Genomic DNA, 9605 nt, shown 5'->3' with positions numbered 1-9605 from the left:
TACTGTTAACGGCGCCACTTTTATCTACCTAACCTAACCTTGTTTATGGGTTTATGAGTTTCCACATTTGTCAACTTATACCTTAAAAATAGTGTTTATGTTCCATACACTTTTTTTGAGTTAAACTTCAGAATTTTAAAAAGTTTCAAAATTGGAAGAAAAAGTTAAATTCATTCGCGTATGCTCAGGGATAATCTAAATTCAGAAGGCAATATAGGAATAGACCACTGTAATTTCGTGCATATCGTCGATATCTGACCCATATATACCTGAATGGCACCAACGATTGCAGAGGTCTGCTGCAAGTGAATAACTAGCGAGGGTCCGTTGATATTTACGTTTGCGTTCCACGGTTTTTACCACTTTTTGAACGCCCCTGCTCTCCTTGTCATACTTCGACATGTAGATCTAAAACCTCTTCGTCGCTTACCACGTCCACTTTCATTGTACGTTTTTGCTAGTGGTTGACTCCATTCAAACGTTACATTACCTAGAGACTCTCCCCTCCTCATTGTCATATTTCGTTTCGCCACCCTGAAGACCTCCTTCCTTGCCACGGTGTGACGAATATATGGACGGCCCCAAAGACCAGGAGACGATGAACGCCTATATTTAACTGGTTTACTGAGTGCATAATTTGTTTACACTTGAAATGGTTAATAAGAATATTGTAAATTAATAAATATGGACACTTATTTTTTAATGAAGTATAGGTAGGTGGCTCGCTGGGAAACCTTTTTACCATGGGATGATGTCCTGTCCTAGGGCACTAGAGCATTAGGGCCTCTCTCTCTGTTTACAAACTCTGTTTGTTCTTATTGTTGATTTGATTTACCCTACTACATATTATAGTGTTTTAAGGATAGTTTCTGGGGAATCATCAAGGAGAAATAATTACCAACTATGCACATGTGTATGTTCTACTGCTACAAAGTGGTAAATTAATGGCATAGTAGCCATTTTAATTAAATTTTATGAATGAGAATAAATTAAATTACATTAAAAAAACTAGGAACAGAGTAAAATAATTGCCTATTAATATTCATAGTACCTATTACTTACTAAAGTATTTTTAAACACCTGCTAGCATTAAGGCTTGTCATTTTTCTGGTTGGAATACCTATTGTAGCACAATGAAGAAATGTTGCGAAAATTTAGGAACATTATAGAAAATTTTGAAACATTGCAGAATTTTCTACAAAATATTGAAGTTAAAATTTTTAGAAAATGTTTTTTAATTTTCTAGAACATTCTCTCATTTTCGTTCATCTTTCACCCATCAGTATACTTGCATATTTAATGAGTCTAATTTAAAAGATCCTGAACCATTTTCGGACTTTTCGTCAGAAACCAATTAGTGAAGAAGCGATTTTCACCACCCAGTCTCACTTACGTCAAGCTCAGATATCCTGGGAAAGCCAAGAACTATCTATATCTAAAATCTATATAATTGAGCGAGCGACTGAGTACAGCACTTTTCGGCCAAAATAGTCCTAGTGACTAGGCATAATTAAAGTCAGCAAATGTATGCTTGAAAGTGAATAATTTTTTGAGAAATATTTTAATCAAATATATGTATAAAGTATGTAATAATAAAGCGGTCTGTTTTGCTCGTTTCTTAAAATGGCGTCTCAATATTAAACACGTCCAATACTAACTTTTACCAAAGTTCCGTTAAAAACTACTAATGGCGGTTAAAGATGCGAGAAAGATAGGTTACATTTAATATATTGATTTATCATGTAGAGAAGCAAGAAGGCTGTTGTGAAATTTGATGGTGCAGTTCAAAATTTGTTAACGACATTTTGTGCTGTGTGCATGTTTATCGAATTTAAATAAAATTTGCGGCATTGATATTTACGGGTAAGGCGTCCGTTTACTTAGAATTTTCACAGTTAACTGCTTCAGATAAAAATTGCTTATTTATAACAGGCATTTTCTTTGTGTTTTTATAAGATTAGGTTAGGTATGGTTTAAATTATTTATTTAGAAGCGATACATGATATCTACATTTATAAATCATACACTAACGAAGAGAAAATAGCAACGATTACGATTTTTTACGGTTTCTGGACTTCTATTTGACATTTTTAAGTTAAAAACAGCTAGTAACAGTTTTAAAATCGATAATGGCGGCGGTGTTGATTCCAAGAAAATTATAACCTACAACAACCGTCAATGCTTCCACTATTACGTTGGTCATGTTATGTGCAAGTCGCGCGCATTTTGTGCTAATGCCGTTTATTTTTTGTGCGAAAAAATTAATCATTAATAAAAGGGTGAAATTTGAATTTAATTCCAGATGACCTGCGACTTAAGAATTACAAAAGCAGATGCATCTACTTCCCTTTTTGTTGAAATATGGTAAGTGTATCTTATGTATTTTTATTAGTAGGTACTTTCATCAATGCGAAGCTTAGAAGAAATATACATTCTTAGGTTGTTTCATTATAAAAACAAAAACGATGAAAAAATTTGTTGCTTTTTGTGTTTTTCTTTTCTTACTTTTTTTGTAATTTACTTGCCGCTATCGTTTAAATTTGTACATTGATCGTTTATTTTAGTAGCCGACATATTGTTTATCAAATATTTGTACGGAAGTGTAATAGGTATACCTTCTACTAAGATACAGGCTAGGCTAGGTTAGTTTAATTTATATCTCAAGAGGGTTGTATTAAATATACTAAAGCGTAGTAATAGTATAGTATAGTATAGTATAGTATAGTATAGTAATACAAAGAAATGTATTAAATTAATGTGACATACACCATTATTGCTTTTAGTTATTGAATGTGCTTTAAAATCTGTAATTTGAAATGTGCCGTACATTGCACATAAGTGTTACTGATGCTTTTTATGCTATGTTCTGAATTATTTCTTTTCGTTTGAATGTGGCACACATTACAAATCAATATTCCATTTAGGTTTTATTCATAACGAAGTAAAGCAAAGTGTCAAATTCTTGTGGCCATTTTGTCTTGACTTACTCTATCAAATTTTGGGATCCATCTTAAATTAAAGTGGTCATATTGGTGCGGTAATTTGTTAACATATTATAAACGTTTTCGGAGTTTTATTGATTTTTGCTTTTACTGGTGTTTAGTGTTATATTGTAGATATCTAACATGTCTCCTAGTTTCTCCTCTCTATCGACGGTTACTTCATTTTAATTTGGTGACTATCGAACGAGACGGAGAAAATTAGAAGATTAAGCAGCGGATATTTACAATTAGTGGACTTTGTTTTCAAGTTTTGTACAAATATCTGTAAGTAGTATTACAACCCACTTCTTTTGTGGCTGCCCATTAAATTTTAGAAAAATGGGCAGCGCATAAGAAGAGGGATTGCATTACTGTCACCAACTAAAATACAGACATTTTCAGCATCTTTAGAAGTCAGCGGTGGAATCGCAGGTAATAAAATAATGGATACAAGTATAAAAATCACAATTAATGTGATTTTCAACGAAAATTATGTTTGTGTAAATAAGCATAAGGTTAATTGACACATCCGTATTATATCCGTACCGTAACCGTGTCAGTAAATGTCAACTACTAAAAAAGTATTAATTAAAATTTTTGAACGGGTGCAGTATGGTTGTAGTGCGGATGTGTTTAAACAACAGGTCTTTAATTTACTAAGGCTAAGATTCCTTTATTGTGTTGAATTTATTGCTATATGAAACATGCCCCAAAGACATTGTACATAAAAAAAAGCAAATACTTCTTTGAAACTTCCTACCAACAACAAAATGGTTTGAAAATTTTTAATACTTAACAAAATACATAAGCTTGAGCTTCTGTTGAATATTTTGCAAGAAAACGTTAGTCAAATATCTTTTATTTAGTTAATATTTTAAGGGGTGGTTATGCATAATTAAGATGTACAGGGGAATGAGGATGTTCGCTTCTCGTCGTATTGGTCATTCAGTTCCCCCTTTCTCTTCCTCTACATTCATTGTATAAGAGAATATGGGGAACAGAAAAGGAAGAACTGAACCACCTTATTCACCGAGGGATGCTAAAATTATTTGTTATTATCATTATCTATTAAATAGTACCTAAAACAATCGGCTCGCACGGTCACGTACTTTACGAGTGCCCTGGAATTATTCGTACAAACCCTTGTTCTTAGGCCTGACGTTTAAATATAAAATTGTGTTAATAGTATTCATTTCGTGATCACCTATCGTGTTTGTTGATTATTTTCAATTTTGATCAATGTAATGTGTGCCCTTTCGTGTAACATGCCCACAAGCTGCAACTGAATCTTCGATGGCGACGTCTGACTGATAATATATTATAATGTTCTCTAAATAAATACCTAAATATGAGACGATTGTAATTAGAATAGAGTAAAAGGAATCAAGATGTCATCGTCTATATATTTTGATAATTCTTTTATAATAATGACTTGTAAACGAAAAGCGCTTTTTTTAGAAAATTTCCTTCTTATACTCTAAGTAAAATTTACTTGTAACAAATGATTTTTTTGGGGCTATTTTATTGAAGTAACAGTTGCAGCGAATACGTATTTATTGTAATTGTTATTGTTAAACTACTATTTAAAGAAAATCTAATAAGTTTTTTGGTCTGTTGTTTTAGAATACATGCTGGTGTGGATCAAACGGAGAATGTCAGTGGACTGGATAATTATACAATAGTAAGTATTTATATAGATGCTATTAAAAGCTTAAATAGTAAGAAATTAACAAATAACACAGTACCTTATTATGCATGATGATTATTACGGTGTGTTTTGAAAAAACTATGAAGAAATAAGCAGGATCTGAAATTTAGAGAATCTAGATCCACTGTGTTGTGACAACAAAAATTATAACAATAATAATATTTTGCTTTTACATTAGGTTATTAAGGCCGATGGACGACTTCTTATATCCCTTGAATTCGAAATGAAAGTGAGTATCTACTTATACTAATTATCTATTTATTTATGCAGACTTTATCAAAAGAACAGAGAAAACATAACATCTGCACTATAACGTATGTTTTTTACATCTTTTTTGCTTCATATAACTGTCTATACTAATTTCGTGTTGGTAGATATCTTTAGGGTTGTTGTAATATATGTCCGAAACTTTGTTGCATTTAAATATAGTATCGATATGTTTATTGGGGATTATAGCAATTCTTTTAAATTTTGAAAACATTTTGGCGGTTCCTCAATCAGAAACCTAAATGAAATTACTTTTAAAAACTGAAAACCGGTGTAAATTGAAAAACAATTTTAAATTATAAATAAAGAATTTCCTACATTTATTGTCAATTATTTTTGTTTTAGAACCACTGGAAGTTTCTAGACTTAATGGAAGACTGGATGTTTAGATATGTATTACATCAAATTCTTTAAGAAAAAAACGGTGAGTATTATTAAGTTTGTTTTTGCACATTGCTAATTGTGTTATTTATTAAGTTTCATTTCGTTTCTAGTAATAATATTGATGGAATTTTTTGGGGGGTTTGAAAAGAGTTATTTGTTAGTACGGGTATATTTCTATAAATATTCAAAAATAACACTACTTTTACTGTTTTATTTAGACACCAGTACGACACTTTTTGGATCAACTTTGGGGACATGCAACCTATCAAAGAAATTATCCTTTATTAATGGTCTTTTTCTTGTGTGTGATGAGGAACTAAAACGATGACGTTTTAACCAATACCACAAGGAAGTGCAGCTTGAACTTGGAAATCATCACTTATTTACATGAGAAGTTGTTTGGACACCTCACGTACCAAAACGAATGATAATACTGTAAGTATTATTGGTTATTTGATGATCCTAATAACTTACTTATGTTGTATTGAGCCATTATTCTTTAGTGGATGATTATAACAATTTTTATGGCACTACGTAAACTACAGAAATATAATAATTTGTTTTCTTCTTTTAGATATCGGTTACTGCATGGACCAAACCGTAAAACTTCCGGACGATATCTAATATATCGAGATTTAGAATGCTGACATATCCGTTTCAAGAGTTACAAAAGAAAAGGAATAGGAAATTCGTCTCCTTTGGAGATTACAAGTTTGTGGCCGGGATGTTTTCCAACTGAGGGTTTTCGTAGTTAAGTATTTAAGGCATTCTGGCAAATATTAATTGTGGTGGTAGTATTTATCTGTTAGCAACGTAAATTAGTAGTACTGAATTTGAATTACAATCAGAATTAGTGACATTTTCCGAAAATGTTAATTTACTTCCATAGGTGGTGAAATACGTTTCGCAATGTTTTTCTAGTTTAGTGACATAGGAGTACTTGTATTTGGTTTTTGTTTGCATTCAAATTTTACATCTAATTACTTTCATACGCACACGTTCAATTTTGAATAGGCATCTATAATATGTTTCTACAATAGGAACACAATGCGTATATTTGAAACAGATTATCACAATTTTGATATTCTTGAAATTAAATGTAAAATTTCTTGATGAACGAAAGCACATCCTTTTTCATTTATAATACAAGAAGAAATATAAAATCAAAACGTTTCACGCTGTTATGTTCTCATGAAAAAGTCTAAAGTTATTATTCTTCTTTTTCTTTGCATACTGATGGACTTGAGACATTTTCCTCGTTTTATTTTTTGATTTGGTTATTTAAATGTAGAAAAGTGGCTTTCTCCTACAGAAGTTTTTTAAAAACAGAGTTGGTACACTTCTTTTTTTCGTTAATTATTCACAATAGTTCTTTATAAAATCCCTTCAGGATTAATGTCAATGACTAATGTCCAGTAAAAGTCTACCTTGTCCAGCGACATTGACTCTTTGGTTCCGAAACCGACATTGCCTATTTAAATTTTTGATAAATTATCAATTTAATGAGGAATTTAATATACTATAGTATAATACGATTTAACATGAAGTAATGTTCAACTACAGAAATAACTTTTTAAAGAGGAAAAGGTTTTTATTTAATATAAACAATTTCATATACCTAGATGTAAATATAGTTTATTTAAAATAATGTTCTTTTAGTTAGTTTATTTATTTTTATAAGCAGTTGGAGTTGCTATTTGTCTAGTATTTTCTTATATTATTATACATTAAAGATATTTAAGTTAGTACCTACCCATATGTTGATTGGCCGATGCAGAGAATTTCCTTTAATTGGATGATGATCAAAAATTTTTTGCGGTTCCTCTGTCAGAAACCTAAATGAAGTGACCTTTAAGAACTGAAAACAAATGTAAACTAAAAAGAAGTTGTAAATTTTGTTATTTTGGCATACACTAATTGCTCATTATTTTTACTTTAGAGCTACTGGAAATTGCTAGATATCACATTAGAGGAAAATTGGATGACTGGACAGGTATATTTCACACCAAGTTCATTACAAGAAGAACGGTGAGTAGAAGTTAGTTTGTTTATCTACATTATTGATTGTGTTTGACTCATAGCAACAATTGTATTTGATGATTAAAATGATGTTTTTGGAGTGAGAGTCAGAGTGTTTGCGAACGTGTCATTTGCGAACAAATGAGATTTAGTGCCATTTGCCAACAGTAATAAGTAGCCTTGAGTTGACCTGGAAATTATAGTTTCATTTACGAACAGATAGTAAGTTATTTAAACGAACAAATGCTAATGTTAGTTACAATGATGCTTAGCAACCCTTCACACATTATCCAGGCTTAGGACTGGTAGTTGAATACTGGCATGTTTAAAAGTTGGTGTTTGCCTTTGTCAATGTCCGTCATCTAATATTTACAATATTTATATAATTTTATTTTCCACTCAAATTTTGCATTAACAGATAATGTTTCTAAACATTTTTTAATATCCTTTGTATATGCAAAATTTGCATTTGCAAGGTTTTCTGAATGCGTTCGTCTACCTTTACGTATTGTTATTTCCTCTTTTTGGCTTCCATATTTAATTCCGCCCTGTGGATAATTAGTGCAGCGTAATTAGCCTCTGCTTTTAATTTTTTTATCAAAAAATATACGTTTGGATGCGGTTGCTTCACAATCTGGTGTAACCGCGTCTGTTCCAGCCTTCAACTGCATTATTTGTTCGACGAGTTGCTTTGTAACAATTTTACATTTCTTTCGGCATTACAGGATTGTTTAGCCATTGTTCCACAAAATAATCAAAAAATTTTTTGATTTGGTCATTTACAAGGGTTGTCTCTTGTATTGAAATCCACCCGTCATCAGTATGTTCTATTGCTATCTACATATGCCAATGCAGCGCACATTCGCAAATGATTTCTACATTCAACATCATTTTTATAATCAACGGTTAACCCAATTTCTTGAATTTTCCTCCATAAACATTGTCGGAGATGGAAATTGCAGCCTTGTATCGCCGCTTCCGGATAAACGCTTTGCAAAGCTATGATGGCTGCCTGTTCAAAATCCATAGTTATTTTGCGGGGAACCCACAGTGTTTTTGTTTTTAGAATATTAAATATGTCGGCATGAATAGTATATAATTGCAAAAATTGCTTGTTGTATTGTATTAAATAGATACAACCGAAATAAATAAAATGTAGTTGTTCTCAAACGGACCTACAATTATTAAGAGCACCTGGATCTTAATACGAGTGTTCGCAAATAACACCAAAATGTGGTTGTTCGCATCTGAAACGTTCGCATGTAAGACGACACCACGTTTTCGGAGCGAGGGCTAAAAAAGAGTTATTTGCATAAGAGTAAGACTTAAAAATAAAAATTTGTCTTTAAAGTTGTAAAGACCGTTGAATATAACAAATATATATTTTATTGAAATATTAACAACATTAAGCATAAATTTAAATATAATTTCAGCCATTATGAGATCCAATATCTGATTAAAATAAACAATGTTTGCTAAAATCAAACATTGCGTTTCTTAAAGCGAAAATAAAATTACATGAGTTCTATTATGGTTTATAATATAATTAGCCATCACCATCATAGGGTCATCAGCCCTAAAACTAGTTGCACACACACCTCCACCCTTTTCCTATCTTGAGCCAATCTTCGCATTTCCTTAAAACTAGAATTTCTCACATCCTTAACCATTTCACTATTTGTGTCTGCTTCTAATATGTCTCTAACTAGCCCTTCATGCCTAAGAAGGTGTCCTACCAACCTATCACGCCTATTTCTTATTAACTTCCACGGCGCCCTATATTATCCTCCTCTTTGTAATACAAATTCACTACGTTATCCACGATACCTCATCATTCGCCTGTATCACTACATTTCGAACGTTTCTAACCTTTTGTTTTCCGCCCGTTATAACTAATATGAAAGTAACAAATTGATGATATTAAATAAAAAAAAAATGATTTCTTTAAGGTTTCTATATCTAATGTTCCTTTGCTAAAATTGGTACAATGGTACAATGGTTTTACATTTTAAATTTATTATTTCAGCAAGTAGATATCCATACATTTAAATGGACCTTGTTGGAGCATACGTAATCCTAAAATGTAGCATCGTACTACAGATAGCGTTTACCGCGCCATTTGTAGTATTTTCTAAAACGCGCTGTTAAGACAGCAGGTAAAAGTTGGTCTGTGTTCTGTAAGAGCTGTCTGCGACGCGCTGATGAGATCCAAAAAGATCGAAATCGCGATCCGCGTCTGGCAGTTT

General features: G+C 31.8%; 1 long non-coding RNA gene across 1 annotated transcript; it reads left to right on the top strand.

The window, feature by feature from the left end:
• The first annotated feature begins 5301 nt into the window (after positions 1 to 5301).
• Positions 5302 to 6085, top strand: LOC108739788. Its single transcript, XR_001938233.1, has 3 exons — positions 5302 to 5380; positions 5559 to 5775; positions 5915 to 6085. It is a non-coding gene; the product is annotated as an uncharacterized LOC108739788 (long non-coding RNA).
• Positions 6086 to 9605: the final 3520 nt, after the last annotated feature.

The sequence above is a fragment of the Agrilus planipennis genome, unplaced genomic scaffold (genome assembly GCF_000699045.2).
Source record: "Agrilus planipennis isolate EAB-ADULT unplaced genomic scaffold, Apla_2.0 scaffold164, whole genome shotgun sequence".
NCBI classification, from domain to species: domain Eukaryota; kingdom Metazoa; phylum Arthropoda; class Insecta; order Coleoptera; family Buprestidae; genus Agrilus; species Agrilus planipennis.
The sequence above is the reverse complement of the archived record's forward strand: the minus strand, read 5'-3'. Positions and strand labels throughout refer to the sequence as shown.